Source organism: Protopterus annectens, chromosome 3.part1 (genome assembly GCF_019279795.1).
Source record: "Protopterus annectens isolate FY-2018-M chromosome 3.part1, PAN1.0, whole genome shotgun sequence".
NCBI classification, from domain to species: domain Eukaryota; kingdom Metazoa; phylum Chordata; order Ceratodontiformes; family Protopteridae; genus Protopterus; species Protopterus annectens.
Window position 1 is genome coordinate 1,115,094,086 of NC_056732.1, and position 12,460 is coordinate 1,115,106,545.

The 12,460-nt window shown below is 40.1% G+C and overlaps 1 protein-coding gene across 1 annotated transcript in view; it reads left to right on the forward strand.

The window, feature by feature from the left end:
* Positions 1-12,460, forward strand: part of LOC122797754 (DENN domain-containing protein 3-like) — a 1,015,730-nt gene that overhangs the window by 784,130 nt on the left and 219,140 nt on the right. The window lies entirely within an intron of this gene.

Sequence of the window (12,460 nt, forward strand, 5' to 3'; positions counted from 1 at the left end):
GGGATTCAATGACCGCTACTAATTTGCAATCATCTGCAAACTTAGTCAGCCAGAGACCACTCACATTGGCCTTGACTTCAGAGAAGTAAATGCTAAAAAGGAGCAGTCCAAGGACCGATCACTGGGGGGACTGCACTTGTGACTGGCCTCTTTGTAGAGGTGGGCTCCCCAGTTCTAACTTCCTGGGTCTTGTCTGTGAGCCAGTTGGCTATCCACCAGGTGACATGCGAGTTTGTACCTAACCTCTTGAGTTTGTCAACAATGCCCGAGTGGGGTACTGTGTCAAATGCCTTGGCCAGGTCAAGGTAGGCCGTGTGAACCATTTTTCCCTCATCCATTACTTTAATTACCTTCTCAAAGAAGTCCACCATTAAGCAGACATGATATGTCCTTGACAAAACCAAGCTGGGTTGGGTCCAATGTCTGGAAGTTTATTATATCTCTGTTGATCATTTCCATGATAATTCTTTCCATGGCTTTACATATAAGACTAGTGAGACTTATGGGTCTGTAGTTTCCAGGGTTTTTAGATGACCCACTTTTGTGCAGAGGAATGACTGTTGCCTTTCTCCATTCATGAGACATGAAGCTTGTTTGGAGGCTACAGTTAAATAGAAATTCCAGAGGCCCTGATAGGTCAAGTTTCTTGCTCTTTAGAATGCATCCCGGGATATTGTCTGAGCCCATTGATGCAGTATTCTTGGTCTTAAAAAGAGCATTAAGAACCTGTTCCCTAGTGGTAGTAGGGGGAGTTATATTTGATGATATTTCCTGAGGGAAGGTTGAGGGGGAGAGAGGAGTTATCAGCCAGGAGGTTTGGTATATCTTCTGGCTCAGTATAAGTGGCTCTATTTACAATGAGCTCTGGTTGCAGACATAGCTAAAGAATGATTTGTGGTTGTCCTTGGCCTGGGAGGCTAAACTTGCCTCAAATTTGGCTTTGGTAGACTTTATTTGTCCTCTGAGTTGTTTCTTTAGTTGAGAGTGCTTTTATCCTGCTGGGTGCCGCACCTACTAATTTTTGCTATGATTTTCTTCCTTCTGTTATACAGTGTATTGATTTTGTGATTCTACCAGGGTGGCTTGTTTTCTGAGTTAGTTATGTATATCTTCCTGGTGGGTATAGCTGCCTGTGTGCAGATATTAACATGCTTGTATAGGGTTTCTGTGAACAGTTTTGCATAGGCAGCACTGTTCTCAGGGTTTATTTGGGCTTGACATTTTACCAGGTTGTCACGTAATAGCAGGAGGTTAGTCTTAGAGTAGTTCCTGAATATTCCAGGTTTAGCTGGGGGTCCAGGTTTTCTTTGTACTTCAATGGAGACCATTTTGTGGTCTGACCTTACCAGCGAAGACGTTACAGTAGGGGGTGTGCAGTACTCTCCCATATTAGTGAGGACCAGATCCAGTGTGGTCATGCTTCATGCTACTTAGGAGGTGTCTTGAGATATCGTCAGAGCCCACTGGTGCATTATTATTGGCCTTGGGGAGTGTGTCGAGGACCTGCTGCCTAATGATAGTTTTTTGGGAAGTATGTATGATGGTATTTCCTGAGGGGTGGCTTGGAGGGGAGTGGTAAAACTAGAGCTGAATTTTTCAGCCAGTAGATTTGCTGTTATCGTCTGGCTCAGTGTAGGAGGCCCCATTTACCAATAGTTCTACACATTGTTTAAGGCTGCAGACATAACTAAAGAAAGCCATATGTTGTCCTTGGCCTGGCTGGCTATTTTTACCTCAAGTCTGGCTTTGATCGACTTGTTTTGCTTGTTTAGATTGATGAGAGATTTTTTATCCTTCTGGGTATTGTACTTTCTTTTTTTTTGTCATGACATTCTTCCTTTTGTTATACAACCTGTTGATGTTGGGATTCTAACAGAGTGGTTTATTTTCTTTTTTTTCAGATTGTTCTGTACTTATTTCTGGTAGGCACAGTTGTCTGTATTTATCTATTAATGTGATGGTACATGGGCTATGTGAACAATTCCATGTAGACCGCAGTGTTCTCATGGTTTAGGGGAGCTTAACATTTTGTCAGAATAGCTGCCTTAGAGAAGTTCCTAAATGTCCCAAGGCTAGCAGGGGTCTTGGGTTTTATTTTTATTTTTATTTCAAAAGAACACAGCTTTATGGTCCAATCTTACCAGGGGGCAACAGTCATCCGTGTTAGTAATTACCAGATGCAATAAGTTCACGGCCATGTACGATCTAGGGAAGTTGTGTTGATAAAGTCCAGGAATCTCTGTGCTTGCAAGGTTGGGGTCACATATGATTCCCAGTTTATAGTGGAGTAGTTAAAGTTGCAAATTAATATGGTATTGGGTTAAATGATGAGTGTCTCCAATAAGTTTAGGTGTGTGTTACAGACTTTCTAGGTTATGGAGGGGGACATACAGCTTGCAAAGGATATGGTATGGAACTTTGCCTGTGGTCATTTGGAGATGGAGAAGCTCAAGCACATCATCTTGTCTGACCAGCCTTTAGGCATGATTGTTTTTGATGAAAATCGAGACACCTCCACCTTTAGTCCCTGTCTGTGCAGTAGCTGGTTTAAATAGGGGGAATGCATTGTAGTCCTGCTATATTTCAGTGTCTCAAAAATGTTGTTTTTGGGGAATGCACTTAGAAAACACCCTCAGCTTGGCCTCCTACCCTCAAAATCAGAGAAGCAGCTGCATCTTGAATGTTAATGAAAAAACTGTTGTAATTTTTGTGCCTCACTTTATACATATAATAAAAAAATTTTTATATAGAAATGCATTCTTTCACGTCAAAATCATAAGATTAAATGTTTTTATAGCTTTTCTTTTTTTTCATTTTTTTACTCTGAAAAGAACTGAAAACTACACTTTAGTATTTGTTTTTTGCAAATGTTGCAGATAGTATATTTCAAAATGGCTTTCTGTCTTGAAAATTCAAATGCAAATATCTTTCTACTTCTTCAAGATGTTCTTATGAACTTTCCAGGGTAAGATTTGTGGATGGTTCACCTTTTACTGGTTATTGCCTGATCTAACTGCTGTAAGGGAAAACAAATGTCAGAATCTCAAACGTGCAAACCTGCCAGCTATTCACATTTTGCTGAAACTTTTAAAATGATAGAATCGTGGAAGAATACAAAATGCAGGTTTCTTGGGAACCGTATGACACAAAACGTATAAAATTACTGCGATATTTAGCATTACAGGACCACATTTTTCAATCTATATGAAATATTACTGCAATTTCTTTAGAAAAATAAGCCATGACTGTCAGATGCAGAATCAACTTAAAACATTCCAGGCAAAAAGACTTTTATTTTTCTTTTAAGATACTTTACTGTATATGAGTATAAGTTGGGCACTGTCATAATTCCAGTAACAAAAATGTCCTTGTTTAGAATAGTGAGCAACAGGTCATATACGACACCCCCAGTTGAAATACAGTGTCATGTAGAATTCCAATCTGTGACAGTAAAGGCCTGCATCCCCTGAAGTGTATAAAAGTCCTTTCTCCATACTCCTTTGAAATTTCTTTATGAAATACTCTTGTAGTAAGAGCAAATTGGTCAACTGCAGATTGCAGATAAGATGCAGTTCTACCCATAAGGATTACATTGCAGTTCATCACTGAAATTGACCCCAGCACTTATTTCTCTAGACTTCGGCATTTTGCCCACAGATTGTTACAGGTAAATTATATATATATATATATATATATATATATATATATATATATATATTTTTTTTTTCTGGTGAAATAAGTAGGGTTTTTTTATATCTAATTTAATGGCAACTTACTATTTTAGGCCATTAGTACATTCTGTATACTAAGACGTTCAGCATTACTCCCACTGGAAACCAAGTATAATACAAGACGTATGCCTGTATGAGAGAATGCCTATGAACCCCTGTTTTTAGTACCTAGGTATAAAAGACCATAGTTCAGTCCCCTTTGAGATTTCTATGTGAAACATCAGTCAGTAACAAGAGCTGGTGCTAGGGAGCCCAGCCAAGATGGTTGCTTAAACCCAAAGCTCTGAACTTTTGATAGTTTAGAAATTTTGATAAAAATTGTGTCCCCAGGAGGAAAAAAAAACAACCCAAATAGGAAGATGAGCAAGCAGAAACAAAAGGAGAAACAATTTGTAATGCAGCTATTTCAGAAGAGATTTGTGCTAACAGGAAATCAAAAGACACTAATAGAAAAGATACACAAAGTGGAATGGTAGCAAGTACCAGCAGAAAGCAATCGCAGACACATTGGCAGTCTTCCACTTCCTTGCCATAAAAGATGAAATAATCAGGCAAAAAAAAAAAAAAAAAGTTATTCAGTTTATAGTAGGGATGTTCATACAGCTGGATGAGGATTACAGTGAAACTCTTTAGAGAAAAAGGCAAGTTACGCTGCAGTATTAAATGAGCTAAGAATGAGTGGAACAGCAGTGTCGTTGAAATAACGTGAAGCAAAAACAGTCACAATAACAAAAGAGAGTAGCCACTCTAACCTGGAGTCAGATTATACATACACACACACGCGCACACAGAGCAGAAAGAATCTGCCAGACATTGTTTGACATAAGATATAAATCTGAAGACTGAATATACAAAATAAAACATTGCACAACTACAAAAGCATATTAAAATGGAAGTAAAACCCTCAGAGACGTGACCAAACACTAAAGGTGGAGGCGTGTCCATATTCATTAAGGATATCCACACCTCCATGATAGTTGCTCAGCATTATGCATCCGAAATTATCCAAGTTCAACTAACTCTGGGCAAAACCGCAATCCAGATTGTAGCTTGCTACAGACCCTCCACCATGCCCCAGGATTCCCACTCCTCTTTTCTTGATACACTGGAAAATATTAAGGTACAACCCAACACTCTAATAATGGGTGATTTCAACTACCCTACCATTAACTGGGAAAACTACTCATGTACCAACTGTTTTGCTAAACGATTTCTGGAATTCATCAATTCCAACGCCTTGGATCAACTTATCCACACCCCCACCAGGGGCAGCAATATCCTAGACCTGGTCATCACCATCATGGGTGACCGGTGTTCCACACCAGAGGTCAGCTCCTCGTTGGTCAGATCCGACCACAAGCTAATCACCCTAGACATCCACATCCCGCTCCCACCCCTATTAGGAAAACAACCGTAAAAAGTTTCTCCAAAGCCAACTTCACGCTTCTTAAGACAGAAGTGGCAAACTTCACAACACCCATGCAGATGGACAATAGAGGTATGACTGCTGAATCCTACATAAATGCACTTTATAAGCACTTACACGAGTGCATGGATCGTGCTATCCCTAACAGAACCAAGATGCTATCCTCCAAAAAAAGGAAGCCAATCTGGTGGTCTTCTGCCATAAACAAACTCTACAACAGAAGAAAGAAACTGTTGCAAAAAAGAATAAACTCCCATGATTGGAGGAACTCCCTGGTCAGCCTAAGTAAGAAGCTGAGATCCCTCATAAACTCCTTCAAAGCTAGTTATGAAAACAAAATTGCCACTGATTCTAAAGACAACCACAAAGCATTCTTAGCTATGTCAAGAATCTCAATGGCAACACTCAGATCTGCTCTGAGTTACAGCACTTCGACACTAAATAAACAGAACCAACTGATATTGCCAACATCCTGACAGATAGGTTCAGTGCCAACTTTACCCCCCTCTCACCCCCTAAAGGGCCCATCTTTATACCGGAAGAATACAAAGTTCCTGTAATCACGGCTGCACAGGTAAAAACCTCACTCTCCAAAGCCAAGAACACAGCATCCATGGGACCTGACAACATCCCAGGCTGCCTTCTACATGAACTACAGAATGAACTGGCACCCCACCTAAGTACCGTGATCAATCATAGCCTCACCTCAGGCTTTGTGCCCATTGAATGGTGTACCACGACAGTTATCCCACTCCACAAAGGGGGGCCACCACAGACCCCGGGAACTACCGCCCCATTAGCCTCGTCTGCAAGACCATGGAACGTATCATCATGGAACTCATAAACAAAGACATTGGAGATCTCCAAACTCTGGACCCCACACAGTTTGGGTTTGTAAAAGGCAAATCATGTCTCCTAAACCTGATAGACTTCTTTGAAGTAGTCACCAAAGCCATAGATGAGGGTAAGGTGGTTCACACAGCCTGTCTAGATCTCGCCAAGGCGTTCAACACCATCCCCCACTCAGGAATTATAGATAAACTCACTAAACTAGGTATAAATCCCTATGTCACAAGATGGGTTGCCAACTGGCTTACTGACAGAACCCACACTGTGAAAGTAGCAGACTCCAATTCAGACTTCAGACCAGTGACAAGTGGAGTACCACAGGGTTCAGTCCTGGGTCCTCTCCTGTTTGGTATCTACTTCTCTGAAGTACAGGCTAACACAGAAGGTCTTTGGCTAACTAAGTTCGAAGATGACTGCAAACTAGGAGCCATAATCGAAACTCCTAATGATGTGGACATCCTACAAAAGGGCCTCTCTGAGACAGATGCCTGGTGTCAAAGACATGGTCTCAAGCTCAATGCCAAAAAGTACATTGTCATCTCCTTTGGTAAAAACTCTGTACCCATGAACTACCACATAGGCGGTAGTCTACTTAACACCGAAAGTGAGATAAGAGACCTTGGGACACAGGTGGACATAGTCTCTCCTTTGATAATCACATCGCCACAGTGGTCAGGAAATCCTTCTACGTGGCACACCTCATCACAAAAGGTTTCTCATCCAGAAAAAAAGAGGTCATTGTTCTCCTGTACTCATCACTCATTAGACCCATTATAGAGTACAATGCCCCTTTTGGTATGTACCTCACAAGACATCTACAACAACTTGAAAGGCCGGAAAAATACCTCACAAAGAGGATTACTGGCCTCAAACAGATGCCTTACGCAGACCGTCTCAAAAAACTCCAGCTTTACTACGTTGCATATCGCCTACTCAGAGGCGATCTCTGCCTAACATACAAAGCTATGTCAAACCCAGAGCTGTTGGACATGCTCCACTTAAAGAAATCCCAATCCCTCCGAGCTACATGCTCTAGGGATCTAAACCTTGTCACCATAATAAACAGAACATGCTGAAGGGATAGATTCCTGTCCCAGAGACTTCCCATACTCTGGAACAGACTACCTGTCTATGTCAAACAGAGCTCCTCATTAGCACTCTTCAGGAAAAATCTTGATGATTGGATGGGTAATAAGAAATTCACTCTGGGGATCACTTCTGTGGTTCTGCTTGACAGGGGCACAAGAAAATAATTTTCTTGGTTGGCGAAAGCCAGGGTACCTTTTTGGCTAGGCTTGTATAGGCCCTAGGGCCAATAGCCCAGTACCTACCTATGAACCACAGACCTAATTAAAAGATATCAGCAAGGGTACTGACAGCTAAAGGAAAGAATAATGATGGTGTAAGGGGGCATTACTGCTTATGTATTTTTTTTTTAGTTTTTGGAGTTGACATCAAAATGATATATTTTGAAGCTGTGTTACCTGGAAATAAGTATGTGTGTTTTGAAACACTGTGCACTTGATATTTAGCCTCTTAAACTGGACTTATTCACCTGACAGAAGGCATTGAGGTATTGTGCAGTATTACCATATGTTTATAACCCAGCCCAGACTGCACAATAATATACAACAGCTGACAGAAGATTCTGTTAAATCACTGCCCTGAAATTCCACACTATTGGACAGTTATAACCTTAAATAGCTATCATTTAGTTAAAATAGGCATAGGAACTGTTTTATATTAAATTACACTATAAAACAAATAGTTACCACTCATAAAGAACTAAATGTAAAATTCAAACTGCTAAAAAATACAGATGGTCATTTTATTAAGGCACATGGGGGTGTATATGAAACATAACATTACTGCACGCCCAGGCATTCACCTGTCTGGCTGCAGTCTCACAATACTCCTGAGCATGTGGTAATATCTTTACTTCATGCACTCCTTGTGCCTTATTGTGTGTGTTGGGCAGAAACATCAAAATACACTACATCAGTGTTTACACATTGAAAATAAAAAATCCCAGAACTGCACCAATCATAAAAAGAAATGAAACGCTTCCCTTTTTTTCATTTTCCAAGTGGTAATAAAAATGAACTCCAAACATACTTTGAATAATAATAATACTGTTAGGAGCAAAGATACTGTTAGGGGAAGGTTTATTCATAAGGTAATGTGTAGGGTTGGAGTTGTGGTTAGTGGCAGTGGCAGTATTAGGGTTTGGTTTAGGACACATGAGTAAGGATGGCTGAAATGGGCACATTTTTTGAGGGAAAAGGCCTCATGAAATACCATTGGAAGTGCTCCCTCATTATGTGACACAGTATGTCCAAAGTGTACGTCCTCTGGTTGTAAGTCAGAGGCCAGAGTGTCCTCTCTGTCTATATTGTAGGCCAGTGGGAAGGACATTTGTAATGTATGGTCCATTTCTTCACCCTTATTCCATGTCGCTCACAGGTGAGTACTCCTTCAGTCTTTTAGGGTTGTTAGACTTCTGACACAGAAGGCTGATCAGGTTGTAGACTAAAAAGGAGCTACATAAATCCCTGAGCCAGTTTTGTCCAGTCTTGGTAGATAGTCTGGCTGGGGCTCCGACAGTTTACCCACCAAGCGGCAGCATTTTGGGGCTTAGCAGATGTCTGGGTCATAGGTGTCTTGGTCATGTGGGTTGGCAGCAGCTTGGGATTTTAGAAGCCAAGGAACAATGTCCTTGTGTTTGGACCTCTTTTTAGCGTGTTAGCCCTCAACAACTGCCACTATAGGGCAATCTTCCCTTGTTTTATTATTAAATAACACTGTGTGAAAGACACCAGTTGGCATCCATCACAAGCTGAAATGACTCCACAGAGCTCCAGTGGAATGAGCTTGGGCTGATAACTTTTGAAGGTGTATTGCCAGAGGCCTCAGTGATGGGGGGCTTCAGGGATACTTACTGCTTGAGGCTTTCACAGAGCTCACACCTTTGGATTGCAGAGTTCAAAATGTTCTTCATTTCAATTGTTTCCTTACTCTTTAACTTTGGGACTCGCTTCTCTGTTTTCTTTTTCTTCTGCAGGATGGCCGCCCTACTCTTTTGCTGTAAGTCCACAGACGTCAAATATATGCCTAACAAGGCCACAAGCCTTCTTTTGATTAGATACACCTGGAGACCCACCTGCCTTCTTTTATTCATTGTAGGATAGAAGCCCTGGCAAATCTCAGAATTACTGATGCTGTATTACAAACCTAGGCAGTACAGACACTGGTGATGGCAGTCTTTGGTGTCTACATCCACAGCTGTTCCCTTTCTCTGGGTTAGACATGCCCTACACCTTAGCAGTTACTACTCAAGACATCCTAATATCACAAAAAAAACGAAAGCAGTAGTCAAACATCACAACAAAGGTATATATATGTGCATGTAATAAGATAATGAATGTTCCCCAGTGAGGATAGTTATCTGCTGATCATTTGGTCATAGGCCCGGAGCATGGTCTACAGTGCACTTTCCTGATGGAGTCACAAATGTGGCAAGAAAGACTTAAAGATGGCACAGACAGATGCCACCTGTGTACCAGGTATCTGTAGATGTCCAACATAATGTGACAATCCATGGCCTAGGGAGAAGAGTGACTAGCTCTGAAGGTCAAACTGGACATCAAACTCAGCTTGCTTCAGAGATGCCATAAGGTTATGACTGCAGCAGTTATCTCTATGAAGAACATCATATTAACCGATCTTTCACACACCTCAGACAGGAGACTTGGATGCAAGACAGAAACTTTGGTATGAGGACTAGAGGGCCAAAACACTGGGATAGCATGATTAGTCACTGTGTTGCTGTTGAATTTTATGAGTTGTCAGACCAGTAGCACTCAAGTACAGGCTGAAAGGCTAAACAACAGTGTCTTAAGCATCAGGGATCTGGTTGCAAGCCAAAATGCCTTGGTGCTTTTATGTGCGCTGTTCCCGTAATGTGTCTTGTTACGAATCTGTCTGTATTAGCTCTGGTGTTTGAGGGCCCCATAGTGACTCAGGTGCATGGTGGTTGGAGGGAGGAGGACTGAGTCTTTCAAGCATATTGTATTATTGCTAAGGCTTGAGTCACTTTGAGAACATGCTAGAAACTTTCAACAAATAAGGAGGGACTTCTAATGTAAACTGGAAGTCCCTTTTACCTGTCAAACTGTCTTCTGTCCATATAGTTACTAGGCAGTACTAGGTATAGATATCTTCTAAGGCCAAAGCACCCTTTTATAAGGCACTGCTACAAATAATTTTGAGTTAGGTGGTCTGTTTTAATAAGGATCACCATTCATAGGATTAAGTACTGTCCATGATTATGTGCAAAAAATTTTGTCTGCTGCAGTGATAGCTCAAATTATGGTTGTACACTTACATTAATTATTTACCATAGTGCTATATCCTTGAGATTTTACTCTTGCAGCATGTGGTTTCTCCACCCTTCATACCATTCTGGATCTTGAATGATGTACTGCAGTGTTGCTGTGTTCAATAAGGAATTACTTTCTATCCCAAAAACTCTGCAAAGATTATATTTATCTGCTTCCAAGAGTGACCGAAAGGTCTGGACTGTGAAAGAACTGCAGGGAAAAGAGCTACCTTTAGATACTGGTGTAGACACTATCATTCATACATACTGTTTCAAGTTTGATGTTAACTGAAGAATAGTTTCCAAGATGGCTTATCATTTGCAGGCAATAGTCCATCTTTGTTGCAGTAACAAAATCTCAAAAGATTTACAATTCTGATAAGTACTTTGCATAGTAACTGTACTCTGTACCTGTTCTGTTCCTATAAAGGTTTTTACCTGTATGTTTTCACTTCCACTTTTAAGAAATTTTCTCCACGTGCAGGAGGTTATCTTTTCTGAACTAAACTGATGTTTTCTGCACAACTATTACTTTACTTTTAATTATTTTCTTTGCTTATTTTACAGTCTGCTTAAAGCACACAGTGTATAGATCAGAGCATTCATTTGTGTATCTTCTTCCTTTAGGAACAGGAGCTGTTGTTCTTCAGAGAAACTGCTAAAGGTGCATACCACAGAAGAGAGTGGAAGCATGTGTGCGCACGCATGCACGCACGCACGCACGCACACACACACACACACACACACACACACAATAATGTAACACTGTAATAGTAAAATAAACATTTATTTCTCAATCTCAAGCATTTTGAAAAACAGTCACCTGTTCTCAAACTCAGATAGCTAAAAGAGAAAAGATGCCAAGAATGAAAAACATTTTTCAGAGATTGTGAAGCAATTATTCATATGTGTAGTGCATGACTTGAATGATTTCAAAATAAGATTCATTTAATTTTTCATTTAAGTGCATCTCATTAAATGCATCATAAATCCAGAGTTTTGTCTTCCACATAAAATGATATGGTGCACGAGTTTAACTGTCCTTGATCAGTTGTGGTATTTAAACCATAATATAATACGTAGCTCATATTATTGGAGGTATGTCTCTGCTTGTGTGGTTATTGGTGTATGATCTCTGGATACATTTTTTACAGCTTTACACCACGGAGTACCTTACTGTGATTAAATAGCATACTTACATTTAAAACATTTTTAACTATATTATGTAGATGGTAGTATGTTTGTGTGATGTGTTTTTACAGGTGGGATTGCAGACGTTTATACTTCAATGTACTGATTTCATATAACACATAAAGATGATGTACAGTTGCAAGTGTACATAGCATGACTGTCTGACTATCCATTAAGTTTACTTGTTAAATAACTAATGCACACAAATATATTTGTCAAAGCTCTAACAGTTGTAAATACTTCATGGCAGTGTGTTTAAAGATATGCTAAACTGTTGCATTCAGAATGTTGAAGTACTTTTTACTGCAATGACGGTGGTGGTAGTTGGCAGTATGTAGTCCCACGGGACATTTAATGCCGCTTGACACTCATAGTCTCTGTTTACTGATGCCTCATGTGTATAATTTTTCATTCTGAAGTCTTAATTTGTACTCCATTTAAATCAGCAAGAAGTGAATGTGATTATCAAGGCACGGATATACAACAAAACGATCCTGATTCGAATTCTGTGTTTTATGTTTCATATCAGCAAAGTGGTAAGTAGTACAAACCTGCCATATGAGTGCTCTGACCTGCATGAATTCAAGTCCCAAGCAGTTCATCCTGTCTTACTACTTTTATCTCATTTTCCACTTGAAACACCTTAACATTGTACTTTGTGTCTTGCCTAATACTGCAATTCATTATTCCTTACTGATTTTTCCTTACCTTTACATTTGAAAATTTCAGTTCAGGAAGTTTTTTTTTTTCTGTTAGATTCTTGCATGTACATGCATGTGTAAATCCACCTTAATCTTTATACAGTGTTAAGTGGGTGAATGGCGCAGAAATGATACTAGATAATTATCTGACTTTCATAAAGGTTACTGCATGAGGGACATAAAA